This window comes from Saccostrea cucullata, unplaced genomic scaffold (genome assembly GCF_032062105.1).
Source record: "Saccostrea cucullata isolate Sc308-1 unplaced genomic scaffold, CSIRO_AGI_Scuc_v1 ctg5770, whole genome shotgun sequence".
NCBI classification, from domain to species: domain Eukaryota; kingdom Metazoa; phylum Mollusca; class Bivalvia; order Ostreida; family Ostreidae; genus Saccostrea; species Saccostrea cuccullata.
In genome coordinates this window covers 58,078-83,328 of record NW_026939913.1, presented here as the reverse complement: position 1 = coordinate 83,328, position 25,251 = coordinate 58,078, and the positions used below count along the sequence as shown (strand labels likewise).

Here is a 25,251-nt window from a genome sequence, read left to right as displayed (position 1 = left end):
GATACGTCACAGCTGGCGCAAAAGTTTATCGAAATCTTCATCTGGCTGTAATACAAGATACACCTACATGATATACATGTGTATTTTTTTATAAGTATATGATGCTTTTAGCACATTTTGAATTAACCTTTATTTCTCCTTTCATCCTTGTTGTCGTCGCTCTGTAGGTTCTGTGCGTTTCCCTCCATTCTCAATATTGTCTCCAAGGGAGCGTTCATTATTTACCAACAACATAAAACGAATTGAACCTAGGTATAATTGAATTGTACCTATCTTCAAATCCTTTGTGGATATGTCTTAATTGAACCTATCTTCAAATCAATTGTACTTATCTTTAAATCAATTATACCTATCTTCAAATGAATTAAAGATAGGTATAATTGAATTGAACCTATCTTTAATTGAATTGAAGATAGGTGTAATTCCATTAAAGATATAATTCATTTGTACCTAGGTATTATTATTTATAGATAGGTATAATTATTTATACCTATCTTCAATTCAATTGTACCTATCTTTAATTCAATTGTACCTTTCTTTAATTCAATTGTACCTATCTTCAATTCATTTGAAGATAGGTACAATTATTTGAAGATAGGTGCAATTATTTGAAGATAGGTACAAATATTTGAATATATGTTAATTTGGCGTTCCATACAAGATGGGCTAAGACCCGTTTTTGGACCCTTAATTTGAGTGTCTTCCACAAAGACACAACAGTTTATCATTAAAAACCTGCGGTCACCCCTGCAACAAAATGAGCTTGGTTCTAAGTTTTGAAATCCCCAGAGATGACAGAGAGGACAAAAAGGTCACTTTCGAATTTTCTCATTTTTATGCAACTTTTCATCGATTTCAGCACATTTGTTTCGGAAAACATAGAGCACACTCTTGCCTATCTACCAAATTTATATACTGAGTATTTTATACACTAGTATCAGATGCAGTTTATGTGTTTTTTAAAAAACTCAGACAGGCAAGTTTGTGTTCTATGTTTTCCGAAGAGAAAAGTATCTCAAATATGATGAAATTCCAGCAGAATTGAGAAAATTCGGGAAAATGTCCAACTTATGCACCCTTTAGTATCTTCCATGTAAGTTTTGTATCAAAATTAATGCTGGTTTTAAAGCAAGCATCATTTTATTTAGTACTTATCTACAAACTATCAAAATTTTACTAGCGTTCTGATTTTTACATCAATTAAATTAGGGGACAGATTTGGCTGTTACCCTATCGTGTCCTCTATCTTGCTTTTGAATCTGATTCTAATTTTAAAATGCAATGTTATCATTTTTTATAGTAATTGGCTATCTCTGTACAATTTATTAAATACGTCTTGCATGCTACATCCTTAGATACCAGAATACACGTAATTCTTAACGATGCTTGTGTATTTCTCATGTAGTCTGAGAAAAAAAAAGGTATCTTGTTTTCCTTGTTTTCGTTGAAATGACCGTCTTCAAACATTGCTAAAATTCAATATTTCTGTTGGTGTCCATGGCCATTCTTCTTTCTCTGTAATTCTGTATTGTAAAAATGGTAGATTGATAGCTAGCGTCGGTCGTTGTCTCGTTCATGTTGACTGGGATACAAAGAAGTTGACCAAACTTCACGAGGTGGAGAAGGGTCTAAAGACACGATTTAATGATGGAAAATGTGACCCGAGAGGAAGAGTCTGGGCAGGCAGGCATTTATATCCACTATTTTATGTTCTCCTGACTTTTTACAGAGCAATTATAAGTTTACTGTCATGACATTGCCACATATAAATTGTTTTTTATTTTTATTTCTTAATTACTGATAAAAAGTTAAGAAAATATACTATGAACTATTTTTTATTTGATTTGATAATCAAAAAATTTCTCACTTCACTGTCCCACACCAACACTAACACGACTTAACAAAAATATTTGGAACCAGTAATTTTTACAAAACTAGATGTAATGTACCCCTTCTGATATATTTAGTTTTGCTTAAATCTTTTAAAAGTGTGTGCCTTTCCCCCGGTTGATTCTCACATCATTCTTCTTTTTCATTAATCGTTAATTTTATCTTACGTCGGTATATTTAAAAAAATAATTTATTTAATCTAAGAAGAGGTTGAAGGATTGTAGATTGCATATTTATATTACGTATGTGTTGGTGTTGAATTTCTCAAATTCGAACTGTGTTGAAGAGTCTACCTGTCGCCGTAATGTTGCGTAACTTACTTCCAGTGAAATCCGGCGAGTGGTCTTCTGTATAATGCGGCAGTGACACTATTGTCTTCTTTACCCGCTGCCGTACACACTCGCATCGCCTCAGGCGATTTCCTCTACACAGAGGTGCTTCACAGAGTTTCCGATTGTATGTTGAAAGATTATGTAATTCGGCTGGATACCAGCTGAACGACTTGAATAATTTTAGACGAATAAAAAGCGCAGTGTTACTGTAAAATTATGATACTGGTTTCGATACCGAACAAAGCTATGAAACGTCGATTTATTAAGTTAATTAGATTTATTAATTTTTTTTAATTCAACAGATAAAAAAGAGTATAAACTTAAACACGGCAGTATTGTGTGCTCTACTTCAGTAAAATAAATAAATACATGTTCATTGTTCTACATTTAGTTCGCACGTCCCCCCCCCCCATTTAAATTTGAAAAGAAACTAGATCAATGTGAACGTCTACCGGAACTCTATTTGAAAAGAACATTTCTACCAACGTTTTGTTTCAGGAATATGCATGGACAAATGATGATTATATAAAATGTCATAGTTTTACATACATTTGAATTAAAATAACACTTTCAGGTGGGGATCCAGAAAATCCAGATTGGAAAATCAGCTAAAAGATGTACATTGTTTCAAATGAATAATGCGGACAGTTATTAAATCAATGAATGTCAAAGGATCAATGATCGATGCAGGCCCGTAGCCCCCCTCCACCTGCCCAATAAATAAATTAGTCTTTTTTTTTAATTTAAATCTCTCGTCTGTCTTTTAATTTTTTTTCTTCTTGCAAATGCTTGGATTCGAGTATGATTGACTGCACAAAATCAAATTTGGGCGGCCTCCACACAATTAAAATTTTTACATGATATGAAATATATAACAAACGGCATTCCTCAAAAGGGGGCACCCACAGCCTCACCGCGCGCTATTAGTTTATTAAAATTATTCAAACTAAATTGAATAAATTAAATTAAAATTGAATAAAACACATCTAACCTAACAGTTTAATTCTTTAAATTAAATCAAATTTAATTCTTTAAATTAATATTAAAGAAAGTCATGGAGTTAATGTTAATCAAGAAAATATTATAAACGGCACGTTATGTATAATAACAATGTTTAATTATAAAAAGGAAAAGACCTCTGTAAAATTCCATATCTCACTACTAAACGGAGACGGAGATTTTTATTTTTTTAATTGCTTATCTTTTTGACGGTTTTGAAATTTTATCCCTTCAATTGAAAATATTTTTTTATTAATAATTTTTCTACAAATCGGTGAAAGAAGCTTTTTTTCAACCTTTTCTTCTGGACATAGTTAAAAATTATATGAAAAAATCAAATAAACGAAATAATAATCTATGTTGAAATTTAAAAAAAATATCAATTTCACACCCCTGCAGCCTCCCCGAGAGCGAGAACAATAGGGACAGTAATTATCAGTAAATGTCAGCACTTTTCTAAGTTTTTCAGCAGGGACAGTAAACGGGTCAGTAATTGTTTAAGTTTTTCAGCACCGACAGCATCAGTAAAAAATGGGAATGTCAGTACGTTTTTGACTTAGTAGTGTTAAAAATTAATACTTTCAGAAAGTACATGTACATATGTTTAAAAGGTTTCATTTCGTCTGTATATTTTGCTTGCAGGAACAATGGAACCCATTGATCCTGACGTCGAGAATATGCCTAAAATTGGTAGTCTGTATTGTCTTGACCTGGATGGCAGTCTGAACACAATGGTGAGAGATATTGGTATCTCTAATGGGCTTGCTTGGACCAGTGACGAAAAAACAATGTACTACATTGACTCGACACCATGAAAAATATACCGCTATGATTATGACGTAACTACAAGAAAGATCTGTAAGATTTCATACTCAGGAAGCCTATATTGATATTGACTAGTTCTTCCATTGAAGCAATGATTGTATGTTGCAAAATTTGCATTTCGACAATTTGAAAGTAATTAGAGAAATAAAAGCTGAAATCATTAATATTTAATGTAGGGTTCGTTAAAGGTGAGAAATATCTTTGCAAACATGTGAATCTGCTATTTCTTATTGTAGCTAATCAGAAAGTGATTGTAGACAACGCTGGAAAACCATTACCAGAATTTGGTTTTCCTGACGGAATGCCCATTGATACAGAGGGTTAACTATGGGTAGCATGCTTCTTTGCTAGTAAAATTGATCGATATGACCCCCTAACAGGTAATATCCTTTGTAAGATTTTGATATTAAAAAAGATGAATATTCACCATTTTAATTGTTCTGCAACATGCATGCAGTATTTGTTGATACATTAAAACTCGGTTATACAGAAGTCGTCGGGGCCTGTGAAATTACTTACTATCCGTAATTCGTAATAACAGTGGGACGGACAACTTCGGAATGGACATTTTTCCGAACTTGCGCACCCTTTTCCTTTAAAGCTATCATCTTAGGGTTTTTTCTAAATGGTGGGGTTTTTATAATCAAATTGATTTATGAAAAAAAAAATTCAACATTTTCTGCTAGTTTTTGAGATATTTGAGTTCAAAAAAAAAATCCCATGGGGAAACATGAACTTAAAAATACCCCACAAAAAACCCCACAAAAACCCCATGGGTTTTATTTTTCACCCCATGGGGTTAAATAACCCATATTATTTTTCGTGGGGTTTTTTAACCCACGTCTCACTAAAAATAAAATGTGGGGTTTATTATCCCATAATTTTTTATGTGGGGTAAAAAAACCCACATTATTTCTCTTAATGCTTGTAATTATCAAGTAAGAATTAGGCCTATAAAATAAATATTGTTTGGAGTTGCAACATAAATTAAGTACAATACTAGTACATGTACATTTTTTATCAACTTTGTAACAATTTAATTAATTAATTTTTTTTTCAAATTCATTGATATAGTATAATACATTTTATCACTGCATGTGTAAATTAGACATGGCATAAGCATGATAAGGAGGGAATTAAATTATTTTTTTTTTTGACTGACCCGTAAGTGAAAAAGTAAACAAATACGTATTAAAAGTTTGAAAGTTAATCTAATATTCCAAGTGGGGGAAAGAAATGAATATAAAAAAAGACATTGGAGGCGGTACAGGCAATTTTATCAGAAAAACAATGTAAAAAATAACGTGACTTTGTTTACGCTAGCGTAGCTCACAGGTTATTGTTTTCACTATTTTACTGATAAAACTGCCGACTCCTCAGTCCTGTGACCTGTTATTGAACACTGTTGATCGTGAATCACATAGTAATGGGAAAGGTATAATGCCCTGATAGTATAATGCCCTGATTGACCCGATTGAGTAAAAACGCAAAAATAAAAACTTTTCAAGTCCAAAAGGTGTATTATTTTTGTTGGAAATATTAAATAGTATTATTATCTTAATGTTTTAGTGGAAAAAAAGAAATTAAAAAACCGTTTAGGGGGATTTATTTCACATGTAAATCTGACAGGGGTATAATGTCCTGATTTTGCGGTATAATGACCTGATTACCTGATAATGTAAAAACTTGCAATAAAAGCAATTTTTCATTGATTTTATATTTCAATAATATTGTATTGATTCATAATATGAAAAAAAAAATTATTCATTAAAGTTTAGAAAAAAATATTGATTATTTGTTATTCTAAAGCGGTTTGAATTTTTACAAGGGTATAATGTCCTGATTTTTGAATGCCCTGATTGTCTTGATAGAGCAATTTACGTGATAATTGTTTGCTTTCAAATAAAATTAAAGAATTCATGGGGGTATTTTTACAGAAAAAACTAACTTTAAACGATTTCAAATTCATCAATGTTATTTTTAGAAAAATTTCTATGTACACTGAACTTCAATAATCATAATTTCTGAAGTTTCGAAAGTTATTAGTCACAATTTAATGTTAATTTGTTTATACACGGCGGTTTAAAACTTTTGAAGTTAACCAGGTAATTTGATTACCAAAACATCCTTAAATTCAATTATCAAATTTTGATTAGCTTGGGTGGGCGGTATTGCGGTAAACCGCGATTGGTTACATTTCTGGAAAAAATTAAGTTCTCAAAATTATGAATCGTCGATACGATTGGACGTAAAAGTTAAAATTTTCTGCGCACGGGATGCATGCATATTAAATTAGTTTTCTTAAATTTTCATTGGAAAATGAATTCTCTCACGTGTTTGCCAACGTCCAAATATGAATATTCATCATGTAATTATTTACTCAACATTAAATTTTATCCTTTAAAAGATGAAAAATTTTATCTATATTTTAATTACTCGCGTACTCATAAACATGGGTATTATGCGTGTTGTAAACTTAATCGCGTCTCACGCGAATCGCTTATTCAGGTAATAAAAATTATTGTTTAAATTGGTTATAATATTTTTGAATGCAATTCGACGCTGTTCATGGGACAAATTGGTCCACGTTAGTTGTAATTCAGTATATAATTATTTAAATATATAGCGTTAAAGTTAAAAAGTATTATGGCTGTGTAAATAAATTGTAAGTAAAAAAAAATGAACAGCGTTTGAAATTGCCCAGGTACAGTATAACATGTACGGATACCTAACGGTGACAACTAAGTACATGTCTTTATTTATTTTTACATGTAAATACACCTCCTTTCATATCTGTGTCTGAGTTCCTTCGGGGGCTTCTGGGAGGAGTTAATGCTGGACATTCGGGGTTAACTGCAATATAACTGTATATGTTATATGAAGTTTTCACCCATTGCACATATGTCCTAACTCCCAGCCGGGTATTACAAGGAAAGGAGACTAATGTGTTAGGCCCATATACTAACAAGCGAAAATGAAAAAAAGGGTAATAATGATTTCATGAACATTTGTAAATATGAACCAATGTAATGTTCTTCATATAGACAACCACATTTTAATTGGGCAATGACCGTGATTGTCTGCGATAACGACCTCTAACGACCATTGTTTATTTAACAATTAATTGGTGGACAATACCCTGTATATACACACCCCTGTCTGTCAGGTCTTCATTCTCTCAAAATTAGATTACTCGCACAAACTGTATACCCCAAATACACATAAAAATATATATACAAAGACATAATTAGTATGAAATTTGAGTATGAAATGCAACTAATAAATGCATTGCGATTGAGAAATTTAGTTCCAAATGTATAATGTAAATTTCCCAAATAACACATGTAATTAATTTGTGGTTGTCTATGTGGGTTGATCATGACAATGTGTTCGTATGAAGATATTTAATTGAAATGCTCGAAATCCGTGTGAAGAAATATAATACTTTGTACAATGCCTTAATGTTAGGGGTGACCCTGTTAGGATAACTATCATCGTACAATAGAGCGTACAACCTAAGACAGATCGCTAGTTAAAGTACATGGTAGTTTAGACTAGGACATCAATGTTTTGTGTACAACCTAAGACAGATCACTTCACATTGATGTATTTGATTGTTATTGGTTAGGTTCCCATTTAGTGGTAAGATATCTACAAGAAAAATGAAGAAAAAAAAAATAAAAATAGAAAGGATAAAAAAAAATTAAAAAAGAAAGAAGTAAAAAAAGACAGAAGTAAAAGAAAGAAAAGAAAAAAAAGAAGAAAAGAAAAGAAAAAAAAGAAAAGAAAAGAAAGAAAAGAAAAAAAAAGAAAAGAAAAAAAAGAAGAGAAAAAAAAGAAAAGATCCAGAAAAGAAAAAAAAGAGAAAAAAGATAAAGGAAGAAAGAAAAGAAAAATAAATGAAGAGAATATATATATGGTTCTTTGTATACATATATTTGTAAATGTAAATATAATGTGTAGGGAGGGTGAACTACTTTGGAAAAGCCTGACCTCGGGTCTCGTATTATTACAAGGCATATAGTGATCAGACTTGAATACATTTTTTATAAATGTATTTTTGCTGATTGATGGTCTTGTTGTAATATGGGTGGTAGATGACTCTCACGTTAGGAGACCATATTTTGTGTACAACCCAAGACAGATCACTTTTATGGTCACTATACTTTGTATATTTAGAAATTATTTTATTAATTGTACGGATTGCATAGATTTTTTCTCCGGTCTATGCTAATCCATATTGAAATGGAGAATCTTCACACGGACTTCAGAGCATACATGTCATCTGTAAACACGAAATAAATTCCATGTTATATTTATAAAAAAATTCATTTGTTGATAAAAGGAAAAATAAATTCAAATTAATTTAAACATGGAATATTTTAGTGTTACAGAAGTATTCAAAGAATAATTCATTAGACACGTAACTAATATCTTTATTGTTATTGCAGGTTTGACAAAACGAACAACGTCCTCACTGGTATTGACAGCGATGATGATGATGAGCACACTGACGACACCAAGCCTGAACCATCGGATTTGACTTCTAACTGGTAAGTTACTAAAGTACATGTACTTAATTTTAAACTTCTACTTTGTGGAGATCCAACGGGGTCGAGCTGGAATTGGCAACTACAGGTTGAATAAGAAATACAGAGAGGCTCAACTCGACAAAGATGAACTCATCATTCCAAATAAAATCATAAACCCCGATGAGATCATTCAATATGTCAAATCCTCTATCTCTGACGTTATTTCACAACCATTGCCCTCCAAGAAAACAATGAAACCAGAGATAAATGAGCAGACAGAAAGCAGCAAATCCACATGTGAGTCATTGGAGTCAACTTGCGAGCTTGAGACTACCGATAAATTGAGTGATGTTCCTGATTTAGACAGTCCTTCTGCTACTCCCTGCAAAGACAGACATCTCAGCCAAAAGTCTCTTGCCAAATATGTCCTGGATAGTAAAGGCGTTACTCATGTTCCAGAGTGTAATTCATACATAGTGAAAGGTCACAATGACAAAAAGTATTGCGTTACTTTACATCCAGAGACTTGCCAATGCCCCTCAATGACACGCTGTTACCACATCATTGCAGTAAGGATGTTTGTTGGGTTGCCAGTAGACGATGACAATCGTGAAATCAGTTTAAGGACACTATCAAAGAGAAGTTTAAAGAGGAGTGACAAGAAGTCAGGGAGAAAGAAACCTAGGATTAATGACATCGATCCCATCATTAATCCAGCACCAGATTCTGTGATGAAAGTAGGGAAAATAGAAACACCAAACTCCAAGAAGAAATTAGATTTCGATTCTGTATTACCGACACCAGACAGGAAGAAGACACCAAAAAACAAAAAGAAGTTGAGATTTATGCCTCTCAGCCCAGTTGGGTCAGAGGATCAGAAACATCTGCCGGCAAAGAAACGAAAAGTCTTTGGAGTTTCCGAACCACAGCCAAAACCATGGGTAGGAAACTTGAATGAAGACCACAAGCAGAAAATCGTCTCCAATCAGTCACTCTGCTCAGACATCATGAATGAAGTTCTACGGATTTTAAAGGCACAATTCAAAGACATTCAAGGCCTTCAAGGAGTCGAAAACACCCCAGTTTGGGACGAACAAGATAACAGATGGATCTACCAATTTAAATTTGCCAATGCCATGTCACCAGCAGCCCAAATACACCATAATGGCAAATACCACTGGGTCTCATCTGCCAAGGTTGATGGACAAATTTATCTATTTGACAGTCTCTTCCATGGGTCACTCTCCCCATCACTACAGCATGGCTAAGAGTTCTACAAAAACTTAACAAACAAACAAACAAACAAACAAACAAACAAACGAGCAGAAAAATGTAAAAAGTAAAATAAAAAGAAAAGAACAGAAAAAAAAATAATAATAACAATAACAAAAAAAAAAAATGGACCCAGAGTAGAACTACGTCCACGTCGTTGGGTCTGGAAACATGCATAATTTCAAAGCATGGCTAAGAGTTCTACAATAAAAAAAAACAAACACACAAACACAGCAACATAGATCCTCTACAAAATTGGACTTTAAATTACCAGATTTGTATATAAAACATTCATAACTTTAAACAAAACAATAAAGAAATGACTTTAATGCACCATTAATCACAATCAGGGCATTCAAAAATCAGGACATTATACCCTTGCAAAAATTCAAATCGCTTTAGAATAACAAATAATAAGAAAAAAAATTCTAAATTTGCATGAATAAGTTTTATATTTCATACATTAAATTAATAAAATATGATTCAAAAAAGAAATCAATGAAAAATTGCTTTTGTTGCAAGTTTTTATATTATCAGGCAATCAGGTCATTATACCGCAAAATCAGGACATTATACCCCTGTCAAATTTACATGTGAAATAAATCCCCCTAAACAGATTTTAATTGCGGTTTTTTCCCTGAATCTTATAGATAATAATAATATTTAATATTTCCAACAAGAAAAATATAGGTTTTACATTTAAAAACTTTGTATTTTTGCGTTTGTACTCAATCAGGTCAATCAGGGCATTATACTATCAGGGCATTATACCCTCCCATAGTAATGATAGTTGTTCTACTTACATGTAGTTTAGTTTGAGCTCTGCTGTTTGTAGCATAATGGACTTGATTCAAACAAAGACAAAAACTTCTCTACTTTTCAAAGAATGTTGTTGAAATTGATTGAAAGAGACCAAATCAAATCATAACTTGTGATACTTCTTTTTACTTGATAATTCCTCATTTTGGCACCATTGTCACCCACATCTTTTTCTTTCCCTATGTATAAGTCGTACTCTAAGAAACATATAGGTGACTCTGACAAATAGCGTAAAATTCAAAGACTAAACTGTTAAATTTATCCGGAATTTGTTTTTCAGCTACACTGACAAAAGTTAAGTATATTATACTTATAGATGTTTATGCCCACTGGCCCTGATTTGGGAATAAATCCCATTCTATATGCCATTCTAAATAATCTGTAAATGTAGTAGCTTCTCAATCCTAAACCAGAAAAATGCTTTCTTTAAAGTGATTAAAAAAACCAGTTCGTCTTCTTTCATCTCCTTTTTTATGATTTTAAATTTATCAATTCTTTTGAAAAAAGCTATAAAAGTGTTATATTGCATATAACATGCAAACAGGACCAATTATTACCTGATTATATGTTTGATTGATCATTACAATAATCATGACAAAGTACAGATTTTAAAATTATGGTAATATATATATTTTGATATACCCCATGCATTTATTAACTTTTAAAGCAATGTAAAAAAAAAAGGCCCATTGGCCACATTGCACACAGGAGCACTTTGGGTAGGAATTCGGTATTGAAAAGTTTGGCCCCAATCTACCACTTAGGGGGCATGGTTTGAAACTTGAATAAACTAATTGATGATGCTATGACATTTCTTTGATAAACTGTGGTTTAAAAACATTTCTTAACCTTTTCCCCTCTATGTTTTCACTGATATTGTGGCCCCACAATACCCCTTGGGATCATAATTTAACAATTCAACTGACAGATGGACAGATGACGACATACAAACTACAAACAATTGAATTTTAATGGTTTAATTAATTTCTTATAAATATAACAATAAAGCCACAACAATGAATACAACTGAAATGTCACTTTCATGTCTTCTGCATCACTTCATTGTGTAGATTATTAGGGTCTAATGTGTACTGTAAGGACTTTTTTTTTACTGTGTAAACATGGTATAAATGAATTTTTAATCATGGTAGCGTTTGAAAAGTGTTATGGAATAAAAATACCACACCAAGCAAATTTACATGAAATAAAATGAAAGTAAAGACCTATAGCCCTCAAGGTTTCACCGGTCAGCATGATCAAGGACTCTAATAAATTCATTCAATACGCATACAGGTACGGACTGACTATATAAAATCTAATATTTATTTTTGAATATTAATTATGTCTTTAAGGCAGCTATAAAGCTCCTCCATTTTTCAATAATTTATTTAAATTTTTAAAACTTATAGCCTTGAGTAGAAAACAGTCTCTCATTTCCTTAAATATTTCAAAAAAATATATATAAACAAATACTTTGATAAAGTTAGAATTACTAAATACAAGAAATTTATTCCAAATTGGCTAAATATCATTGAAACGTATAAAAAAAAGATATGGTCTTTTAAAGACAGACAATTCACCAGTATATATGACTGTTTGAGGATAATCTTCCTGGGAAAATTTCAGTCCTTATTTTGCAATTTATAATTTTTGATTTAGAAAGTTCATGCTTTTACTTGCCAAATTTCATTGAAAAGGAAAAACTTATGACCATTTAAGAGTCAACACACTGGTACGATCAACTGAATATAACCTGGTGATGGATTCTCCCCATCTACATTTCAGTTTTCTTACAATCATCATGTAAGATTTAGAAAGATTATGCCATTGCAAGAAAAATAAAACCATACTTGCCAAATTTCATTGAAAAATAAGAAAGTTAAATGGCCAGTTAAGAGAACACATCTGTACGATTGACTGAATATGATATGATGATGGATTCTCCCCATGTAAATTTCATTTCTTTTACAACTTATCATGTAAGATTTAGAAAGTTTATGCCATTGCAAGCAAAATGAAACCATACTTGCCAAATTTCATTGAATAATGAAAAAGTTATTGCCAGTTAAGAGAACACACTAGTACGATTGACTGTGTATAACATGATGATGGATTCTCCCTATATAAATTTATCTTCTCTCTTAGTTTTACAATTTATCATTTAAGATTAAGAAAGACCATACTTTTACAAGAAAAATAAAACCATACTTGCCAAATTTCATTGAAATATGAAAAAGTTATCATGGCCAATTAACAGAACACACTAGTACGATTGACTGTGTATAACATGATGATGGATTCTCCCTATAGAAATTTATGTTCTCTTTTAGTTTTACAATTTATCATTTTAGTCATTTTAGATTAAGAAAGACCATACTTTTACAAGAAAAATAAAACATGCATACTTGCCAAATTTCATTGAAATATGAAAAAGTTATGGCCAGTTAAGAGAACACACTAGTACGATTGACTGAGTATAACATGATGATTGATTCTTCCTATATAAATTTATGTTCTCTTTTAGTTTTACAATTTATCATTTTAGATTAAGAAAGACCATACTTTAACAAGAAAAATAAAAATATACTTGCCAAATTTCATCGAAAAATAAGAAAGTTAAATGGCCAGTTAAGAGAACACACCTGTACGATTGACTGAATATGACATGATGATGGATTCTCTCCATGTAAATTTCAGTTCTTTTACAACTTATCATGTAAGATTTAGAAAGTTTATGCCATTGCAAGAAAAATGAAACCATACTTGCCAAATTTCATTGAATAATGAAAAAGTTATTGCCAGTTAAGAGAACACACTAGTACGATTGACTGTGTATAACATGATGATGGATTCTCCCTATATAAATTTATCTTCTCTCTTAGTTTTACAATTTATCATTTAAGATTAAGAAAGACCATACTTTTACAAGAAAAATAAAACCATACTTGCCAAATTTCATTGAAATATGAAAAAGTTATCATGGCCAATTAACAGAACACACTAGTACGATTGACTGTGTATAACATGATGATGGATTCTCCCTATAGAAATTTATGTTCTCTTTTAGTTTTACAATTTATCATTTTAGTCATTTTAGATTAAGAAAGACCATACTTTTACAAGAAAAATAAAACATGCATACTTGCCAAATTTCATTGAAATATGAAAAAGTTATGGCCAGTTAAGAGAACACACTAGTACGATTGACTGAGTATAACATGATGATTGATTCTTCCTATATAAATTTATGTTCTCTTTTAGTTTTACAATTTATCATTTTAGATTAAGAAAGACCATACTTTAACAAGAAAAATAAAAATATACTTGCCAAATTTCACCGAAAAATAAGAAAGTTAAATGGCCAGTTAAGAGAACACACCTGTACGATTGACTGAATATGACATGATGATGGATTCTCTCCATGTAAATTTCAGTTCTTTTACAACTTATCATGTAAGATTTAGAAAGTTTATGCCATTGCAAGAAAAATAAAACCATACTTGTCAAATTTCATTGAATAATGAAAAAGTTTTTGCCAGTTAAGAGAACACACTAGTACGATTGACTGTGTATAACATGATGATGGATTCTCCCTATAGAAATTTATGTTCTCTTTTAGTTTTACAATTTATCATTTTAGATTAAGAAAGACCATACTTTACAAGAAAAATAAAACCATACTTGCCAAATTTCATTGAAATATGAAAAAGTTATGGCCAGTTAAGAGAACACACTAGTACGATTGACTATATGTATAACATGATGATGGATTCTTCCTATGTAAATTTATGTCCTCTTTCAGTTTTACAATTTATCATTTTAGATTAAGAAAGACCATACTTTTACAAGAAAAATAAATCCATACTTGCCAAATTTCATTGAAAAATAAGAAAGTTATGGCCAGTTAAGAGAACACACTAGTACGATTGACTGAGTATAACATGATGATGGATTCTCCCTATGTAAATTTCAGTCTTCTTACAATTCATAATTTTAAGTCTCAACTCTGTTTTAAGTGGTTATAATCTGCACCAGTAAGAACATTTTAATAGAAAAGGTCATATTTTATATGTAGGCATTCACAAATTAATTTGGTAAAATTAAAAAGAAATGTAGGAAAAGTATTCCATTAAGATACAGTACATTTTAATCTGTTTAATAAGAAATATATGAAGAAGTTGAATAATACATGTATGAATTCTTATTTATGAAAATAAGTTGCAACCGATTTTGAATGAGCAAACAATTGCATTGTTTATTACCAAGAACCATACAGTTCATAGGTTTAACGTATATACATAAATCAGTTGTACAGTATATGTATGTATAACATTTCAATGTCATTTGAACATTAAGTATGAAGCCTTACGTCAGAGACATAAATAACAGTTATTATGTCTCTGCTTACATCCAAGTATTTGAAAATTTATCAGTATGTCAATGACTGTTTGCAATGGCAGTAACACAATAATTATCAATTGGTAAAATTACAAAAGTTAATTTTCATTTTCATTTTTTTTTTTTTTTTTTTTTTTGTATTTTCATCAATGAACACTTTGAAATGTGCTTTTTACTAGGAAAACTTTTAAAAAAAAATTTAGAGTGGCTAGTTACTCTGAAACCAGCTATGTATACACAAATGGATATAGTAAACAGGAAATGGCTCGTGTAATGATCAGTCTGTGTGGAAATGAATTCTTGAATATATGTATATACCAGGTATATCATCATATAGTCTGAAACTCTGAAAGGTGTGAGAACATTCCTTCGGGTAAAATTCTCCAATATATTTTCAAAGGTGTGAAATAGGGATAATTCACTGATTTCAATTGAATTGATCGTTTACAAATTTATACAGATTTTCAGAATTAATAAATTGAAAATCAATCTGCAATTCATCCCTTTTATGACAACACTAATCAAAGGGTTTTCATTAAGACTGTTTTTCATGATTCATCACTCCAATTAAAATCATCATAATTTAATAATTAGGTACATTGCATGCCAGAACTCAGTTGTCATTAAATAATACATGGCTTCCTCTCTCTCTCTCTCTCTCTCTCTCTCTCTCTCTCTCTCTCTCTCTCTCTCTCTCTCTCTCTCTCTCTCTCTCTCTCTCGTATAAAATTATTGCACCCGCAGTTAGGTTTTTTTTATTTTTTCATTTTTTAAAAAAAAATTTCCCCCAGAAAATTTCAATTTTAGTTGTTGACAGGATAAGTGGAATAAAAAACCATGCACAGAGAGAGAGAGAAAGAGAGGAGGATATAAAACAATAACAAAAAATTCTGTTAGTTGTATATCAACACTTGAGGGGAAGTTTGGAATAGATTAAGCATTCTGAAATAATCAGGCCTTTGAATTTTTTTTATTCTATTTTTTGGTTTACCAAATAACAATGAAATGTATAAGGAATATTGTTTAAGCTTTCCGTTAATACTCTATAATTGGTGTTGATGTACATGGTTAAGGTTGTGCAGTTCTTAAGATTTAAATATATATGTAGTAAAAAATCACTTGAATACGTGCAAGATGGCTGCATCCCTCTACATTTTCTCTATTTAATTAACTTGACTACAGTTTTGCAGCAAATCGCGACCGTAAAGTCTTGTTTACTTGCAGTATATAGCTGTCATGCAGTTGTGTGAAATTAATTTTAATTGTGGAGGTTAATTGCAAATGTGGATATATGCTTTACATCTTATACATGTACCATGTTTTGTTTCTATTAAAATTGAGAGACTGTAGACAGAAGTGGTGTAACATGAAAATAAGAATAGTTGCCTTTCATCCACTAGGGTTTCTTACATTGTTTATATACTAAGTGTTCTCCGAAGACAGCTTTTGATACTTATGAAGAATTTAAATCAAGATTCTATAAATTGTCGTTTTTCTTTATTAAAGTTTCAAAATAAAATGTTACTGTCAAAATTTTTGTTAAATGAAAAATACAATAGCTTTTATTGTTTAGAAAGGAAAATAATTTCAGGTTAATGAAATGACCATATGTATTTTAAATCTTTATCTTCGATCTTAGAAAGGGACGTAACTCTGTAGAGCGGATCGTATAATGCTTATATCGTCCTCAGTAGTAAAAAGACTAGATTAGTAGATAGGATATGAGACATTTTGAAAGGAAGAATTAAAACTATTATTTTATTAATCATTAATTTATTAATTAATACAGCCTTTAATTTTTTCGTAAACGTTACAAAAGACCTTACTTCGAGATATTGACCATGACGACATCGAAACGCTTTAGGTTTGGACGGAACCATTCATATTTTTGCGCAGGGGTGTCTTAAAATAAACGGAACGTGAATTTGTTTCTTATTTTTAATCCGAGTTGGATTCCACGGAAATTTCATCAACCTTGTTGGTTTTATCTATTTTCATAATCTTACATTATGTTTGAATAATAATAATAATACAGCAACTAGAGTCTGGAGTTAGTTAAACCTACCCACCCCCTTTTGCTAACTTCTGAGAAACCAATATCTACACAGCCCATATCTAGATAATCCAGTCTCATCACTAGTTGCGTTTTACTTCTGAACAAACTAACATTTTTTATGCTGAACAAACTGACACTTTTAATAAATAACTTTATATGTCCAAAGTTTGAAAACCTGATAGAAAAAAAAGATGTGAAATATGATTAAATTCCTTCAAAATCAGATCCTAACATAATACAAGAACAATATTAAAAACTTTGAATTAAAAAAAAGCGAGTGTACAATATTTTGTATTACTCCTAGGTTGAGGTAGAAATGTTGAACCATTATTTTAAAACCGGAAATTATAACATTCTTGAAAGTACATGTAGACTGCTCTAAGATGGGACTAGACGACTATTATGCAATATAAACAGGAAATGACAGGTGTCACTACTTAGGTGTGGAACCGAATCCTTGTATATACACACGTGTGATGTACGTCTGGGTTACAATGTACCCCTCGGAATACAGCCCTGAGGGTGAATCTTACAATATATTTTCTATCTAGTGTGTACAGAGTGGTTCGACCATGCTCTACGCGCTGAAGTTATTAAACAATGATTGCATACATGTCCCCCCCCCTCCCCCATACCTAGTACCATAAATACGCGATTTCCATGCATTTGGTATTAGGGATAAAATATTATTTATATAGAATAAAATCTATAAAATATATATTAATGGGGGGTGGGTCGTAAGAATTTAACTTTTGTTTATGATTTAGACTTTGATATTCCTATCAAATAAGTCCGAAAATTGACCGGAGAGTCCATTATCCTCGTATAAAAAACACAATTTTTTTTTTGTTTACAACAGACCGAGAAGAGTAATGGGTATACTATTTTTGAGACATAAACGGGTGTGAACAAAAAATCTCGATTGCATATCATGTGCTTGATAAAGGTGCCGTTTACGCGATCGTACATATTAGGCTTAATTTACATGTAATACGCTTATAACGGTGGATTAATCATGTGTTGATAAATAAATAAATAAATAAATAAATAAATAAATAAATAAATAAATAAATAAATAAATAAATAAATAAATAAATAAATAATTAAATAAATAAATAATGAATGAATGAATGAATGAATGAATGAATGAATGAAATCTACTGCAGGTGGGTTATCATGTATGAAATCGGCACTTTAGTAAACGCTTCGCTTAATTAATAATCGGGATATATTACAACAAATATGAGATGTTTTAAATCTGTTAGTTTAAGTTGAATTACAAAGATCTAACGGAAATAATTATAAATATAATTACCGAATTTAATTAAGTGTAAATCGCTAAAATGAGTAAACCGGGCCGCTACCCATTTTAGTCACCTTGAAAAGGACAATCGGCGATAATGATGGATAAACATAACATTTTAATTCAGCGAAGACAATCTTATAGTAATAAACTATGTCCGTAAATTTCATGAAGAAAGAATGTGTATTCATTTCGTTATTGTCAAAAACCCGATTTTCAGTTTCGAAATTCCCGGTCGGCCCGGCCCGGGTTTCGCTACCCATTTTAGTCACATTACAGAAGAGCGGCAAGGAAGAAGACCACCTGTCTGGACGTACAGGCCTAATGATGGAATTAAGAACTTTATTTTAACAAGGATTAATTCACGCAAGTATTTAAATCAGTCTGATTGATTTGGCGTGTGTGAATTATTCCATTAACATCACAAAATGTCCAATTGGAATTCTGCTGTCAGTCAGTGTCTGAAGGAATTAGTTTTGTTTACATGTCAGTGATGTAAGTATTAGCATGCTATGAATTTGGGGGTTATTTCTTGCAAAACGGAATCAAGCTCCACGTGGTAGATATTAGGGGAATATACATGGTCAAAAATTAATATAACTTTTATGTGGTAGATATTAGGGGAATATACATGGTCAAAAATTAATATAACTTTTATTCGTTTTCTGTCTTAGTCTTACTCAACAGTAAAGGGGGAGGAATATCTGTCAGGGTGTCCCATGTATCAGTAGAGTATGTTACAGTGTGCCTGTCTAAGGTTAATCAAGTTCAAGTTCAGTTTATTTATGGATCCTATAACATTAGGTCTGTGCAAAGTTCAATAATTAATCCCTGCATGTACTTTTATGGGGTACTCACAAGGGTGGATCTAAACAACTGCAGTGATATATCTGTGAAATTTCTATTTTCCTTTTAAAAAACTGAACCCAAAAATTATCACTTTGAAAACAGAGTACCAATCATACGATATGTATGGAAATACCTTATTATGGAATCTTTAATATTTTTTTCTGAATCATGTGAATATCATTCATATCTATGTATTTAAATACTGAAGGGTGAGAAAATTGCAATTCATGTAACTGTGTACATTATTTTACAAACCAATTTGAAAATGAAATCTGAACTGAAGTCATAGAATTTTCCTAATAATTATGACAGATGTTTTCTATGTATATACAAGAATTCAAGTCTGTATTTCATTTAACCCATTGATTGATTGAATGGAAAAAAAACAAGCAAATTCAAAGAATTGTGGTCCCCTGCTTTTGGCGTCCTTATGGGTGAGATGTTATTATAATTTATGTACAACAGATTTTGTCAAATAAGAATGCCAGAAGAGTTACTGTAGCTCCAAAGTTTTTTTTTTCTAATTAGGTCAAACATGAAGGTAAAGGTCAAGGGGTCAGAAATCATAGCATGCTCAGAAATATCATGCAACAGACATATGAAAACCCTATCTCTTCTAAATCAAAGTCATAAGGAAGAATTAATATTTATGAAAAGTATGTCATACTTCAAGGTCAAGATATAATGGTAAAAAATCATGATAGTGTAATCTGTATTAAGAAAGGAATAATTTGCACAGGTATTACATGTGTAATTTGAACATGTTGAAAGCTCATCTCATTCAAAAGATATGACCAAAGTTTAAGTTTTTGTGACATTGATAAGCCGACCATTTAACAGATGATAGATGAATAAGATTTAATGTCCTCTCATATTTGCTAAGGTGGGGGACAAAAATCAAAAGAACTCATCAAAAGGGATTGACTGACCTTGACCTGATAATGCATATAGATGCTTTCTGTAAAAATAAACGTCTTCTTACAATAATTTAGTTTATAGTTAGAAAGTTTAAGTATCATAAGAAAAAGAAAGATCATCTTTGACATACATGTAGATCTATTTCAATGGAAAAAAAGTGATATTGTCAGAATGAGATCAATATTGCCTGACTGCACCTTGCAGGATGAAAATTTAGTTTTATTGATTTCAGAACTTCTTTTTTTCTAATTAGAAACCAAAGAATTTTCGATGAATTCCAATTATATATTACTAATAATTATAATGTACATGATGTATGTAAAGCCTAAATTGATTCGTTATCCAATGTAGATTTAACAGTCGAGCTGGTTGACAGGAATAAACTTAAAAAAAATTACTAGTAGTAAATAAGGTACCGTAAAGGCGTAATACATGTATTATACAATGTATATGTTGTCTTATTTCATCATATTTATTGTACCTGCTTTTTTGGCTGATATTAAGTGGTTATTTCAGCTTTTTTTATTCAGACAGGGTAGCATAGAGATGCAATTAATTTCATTTTTCATAATATTCATTCACTCATAAAAATAATAAAGATACCTAACCTAATGATAAAAAAAGAAGAATTAATCAGATTGATGATCAATATCTAAAGACATGATGGCGGATCTAAGGGAATACTGTAGGTTGTAATATTTTCCTTCGTTTATTGCTTTTCACATTTACCTAAGACATATCGACATGAGTTATTTGTCTCATCTTTTTTTTTTTATGATTATGGCTAATTGATTTCAAACATTTAGCTTATAAGTCATGTATTATCATAGTCTAAATTTATGAGTGGTGGATCCAAGGGGAGTTGATATTGAATTTTTAAATGCTTGTGGTGGATCAAAGGATACTAATGATTTTTGCAAATTTATTTCAACGCTTAGCTAATATTTCTGTGTGTGATCATGATCTTAACTAAGAAGTGGTGGATCCAAGGCAAGTGGATATTAATTGTTTTGATAGTCATGAGAGTTGTGGTGGATGTAAGGGGAGTAGATGGATATTTGTAATGGGTCAAAGGATAATAATGATTATGGTTAATTTATTTCAAACATATAGCTTATATGTCATGTGTGATCAAGATCTAAACTTATAAGTGGTGGATCCAAGGGGAGTGGATATTTATCTTTTTTAATTATTTGTGTTTGATCAAAGGATATTAAATTAATATGATTTGTGAACATGTCTAATTTATTTCAAACATTTAGCTCGTGATCTTAATTTTAAAGTGGTTGATCCAAGGCAAGTGGATATTATTTTTAAATATTTGTGATGGGTAAAAGGACATTACTGATTCCGGCTAATTGATTTCAAACATTAAACTTACATGTCATGTGTGATCAAGATCAAAACTCATAAGTGGTGGATCAAAGGGGGGTGGATATTTATCTTTTTTAAATATTTGTGAATGATCAAAGGATGTTAATGATTTATGATTATGGCTAATTTATTTCAAACATTTAGCTTATATGTCATGTGTGAACATGATCTTAATTTAAAAGTGGTGGATCTAAGGGGAGCGGATATTATTTTAAATATTTGTGGTGGGTAAGAGGATAATAATGATTATGGCTAATTTATTTCAAATTTTAATCTTATATGTCATGTCTGATCAAGATCTTAACTTATTAATGGTGGATCCATTGGGAGTGGATATTCATTTTTTTAAAGAAATATTTGTGGTGTATCAAGGATATTAATGACTATGGCTGATTGATTTTAAACATTAAGATTATATGTCATGTGTGGTCATGATCTAAACTCATAAGTGGTGGATCCAAGAGGCATAAATATTTTATTTTTAAATATTTGGGTGAATCAAAAGATTTTAATAGTTGTACTTTGTGATATATAACTGAATGAGTTCCATTAATTAAATATGTAGATATATTGCACATGAATTAAATAAATCCAATCTTATTAGTGGTGAATGCAAGGGGAATGGAGATTTTTAAAAAAAATCCACAAACTAGACATCATATAAACTATATATAAATATATATTATTTAAGGAAAGAGACCCTCTTTGGACACTGTGAATTGGTTTCTATTGTGTATATTGTGTTGGTATTAAATTTTCTTGTTTCATTTTTTTAAATACTCAGATTAATTGTCATCGATCAAATAATCTGTGAAGAGTTTTATGATGAATGTTTCATTATGGGAGGCAACTGCCTTAGAAACCTGTTTTCATATAAATCTTCTTTTACATAAGCAAAAATTTGAAGAATGAATACTTGAAAATTTGAAAAATAATAGATATTTGTTATAACTATCCACTTTTATAAAATGAGAAACAGAGAAGATACTAATGATCCATTAGTCTAAGAAAAAAACCAAGTTTTTAGGAATTATCTTACAGTAAATATATGAATACATGGGATTTTAAACCCCATGATAAAGAAACGTGGGAGAAAAAACCCCATATGACAATATAAGCAACATATGGGTTTAAAAAACCTACATTGATTTTCGTGGGGTTATTTCCCCCATGGGGTGAAAAATAAACCCCATGGGGTTTTTGTGGGGTTTTTGGTGGGGTATTTTTAAGTTCATGTTTCCCCATGGGATTTTTTTTTTGAACTCAAATATCTCAAAAACTAGCAGAAAATGTTGAATTTTTTTTTTCATAAATCAATTTGATTATAAAAACCCCACCATTTAAAAAAAACCCTAAGATGATAGCTTTAAAGGAAAAGGGTGCGCAAGTTCGGAAAAATGTCCATTCCGAAGTTGTCCGTCCCACTGTTGAATATCCGTACAAGGAATTCGTTAAATTTATATAGCTGGCTATCCAAGATAACTTCGCTGAATCCGTGAATTCGCAATACTAAACGAGTGTAATGTATTCACAAAAATTTTTTGCCTTGCTCATACTATTGAATGAAATGTACAAGAATGAAAAGTCTATATATATTGAAGAATTAATCTTTTTCTTAAGCCAATATACATGTAGTTTTATAACTTAATGAATATTAAATGGTTGTAAGTGTGTGTATACTTAAGTGATATGTATATATGATGTGCATTTACGAGTATATCGTACTTTGTAATTATTAGATACATGAACATGAATGAATTTACTTTAACTTTCTTAGGTCAACAACTGCAGGCTGTCAACATCCCTGCTCTAAGAATAACTTCAAGTTGATTTAGCGGGAAGAATTTAGATGAACTTTACGTCACATGTTCTGCTCATGAGGTTTCTAAGGAAGAGTTTCAAAAATATCCTATGACTGGTTCTGTTTTCAGAGTTAAAGGTCTTGGTGTGAAAGGTTTTAAGGCACAAATCTATGAAGGAGAAATCAAAGAGGGTTAATGAGAGAAAAAGATGTTTTGTGCAGATTGTAATAAAGAGATATTCATGCATGCATTCATTCAATGTTCAAGTTTTTCTAATTATTTATGAGACTTTATTAAATCATATCCAATCTACAGTGTAGCTTTTTTTTTCATTAGGACCCAACCCCCACCCCCACCCCCCGAAAATCTGACTTTAGTGTAGAACCCCTACAGAAAATAGACCACAACATTGAATTTTTCCAAAGGGAATATGAATGGAATTTTGAGCTTGACTACAGTTCGTTACCTCCATATTTCATGCATAATGTTTTAAGAAGTTGTACATTTTGATGGTCAATCTTTTAAAAATTGTTTGGTTGCCCTCTACCGACCGATTGGCTAAAAAAATGGCCAGTCCCAAATCGTCTTTAACCACTAAGATGCTATTTTTATGATTTCTAAAAAATTAATTTCTTTTGATAAGCATTGAAAGTACATGAGAGAGAGAAAATGCACCTTCATGCATAGCCTTTTTTCTTTTATTCGGAGACGGGAGAGTGTAGACAAACTTTATTAGCCGGGCTTTGCTGAAAGCAAAGTCCTGGCTATAGGCATCATGATCGACTGCCTTAATTACTAGAAATAACACAGTAAACAAAAGAAAAAATAAACAAACAGCGTCAAAGCAGACGCTTCCGGTGAACAAAATAGTCCCATTGCGAGACAACATTCAAACATATATTTTTAACATCCAAATCGCTGGGAAAGTTAATAATCAATATTTTTGCTTGAGAATTAAACTAAAAGAGAAATTAGATATCAATATATTTTGCTTTATTGGGATGATCGTGATATAATAATTCGTGCACATACGCTGCTGAATGCATATTGAAAGCAAACTATTTTCAATAGGACTTTTCTCTCGGTTGACAAAAAATTGAGCATCAGTCTTCATTTGTCATATTTTTCATATAAGACATTTTATCGAACCCTGGCAGTATGAGGCGCCGTTTAAATATTTTTGTAGTATTTTCCGATATCGAAAGAGAAATTATTGATAGCAGAAATTCGAATTATTGATATCAAAAAATAGTTCTTGATATCAAAAAAAAAAATTTGACATCAGACAATGATTTTCTGATATCAAAAAATTCGAATTTCTGATATCAAAAAATGATTTCCTGATATAACAAATTAGAAATCTTGACTCAAAAATTAAAATTTCTGATATCAGAAAATTGATTTTTTCATATCAAAAATTTCAATTTTTGATATCTGAAAATCATTTTCTGATATCAAAAAAGAAATAAGAATTCTTGATGTCAAGAAATCAAATTTTTGATATAAAAAATTCAAATTCTTGATAACATAAAATAACTTGTATTTTCTGATATCAAGAAATCGAAATTCACTTTTTTGATATCAGAAAAAAGAACTAAGTAAAATTACGATCGACTTAATGAATGTTCCCCATGAAGAGCATTCCGCTTCTCGCTACACAAATTTGTTGCGAAATGTGTTGGGTTCTAATAAGTTTGGGACATGTCTGGTTGCCGTTGTTATTTTGCACCATTGTATTTTTTTTTAAATCATGTAGTTTCCACATAACTTTAGCACAAACTTTATGGATAGCTCAGACTTCATAATGAAGAATGAACTTCTGCGACCACACAACGAAAACTTTCTGGTGATGTAACATCACTTTACACAAATATGCAATTGG

At 31.0% G+C, this 25,251-nt stretch overlaps 1 pseudogene; it reads left to right on the top strand.

Moving 5' to 3' along the window:
- Nucleotides 1-791: 791 nt before the first annotated feature.
- LOC134254282 (regucalcin-like) lies at nucleotides 792-23,613 on the top strand (annotated as a pseudogene).
- Nucleotides 23,614-25,251: the final 1,638 nt, after the last annotated feature.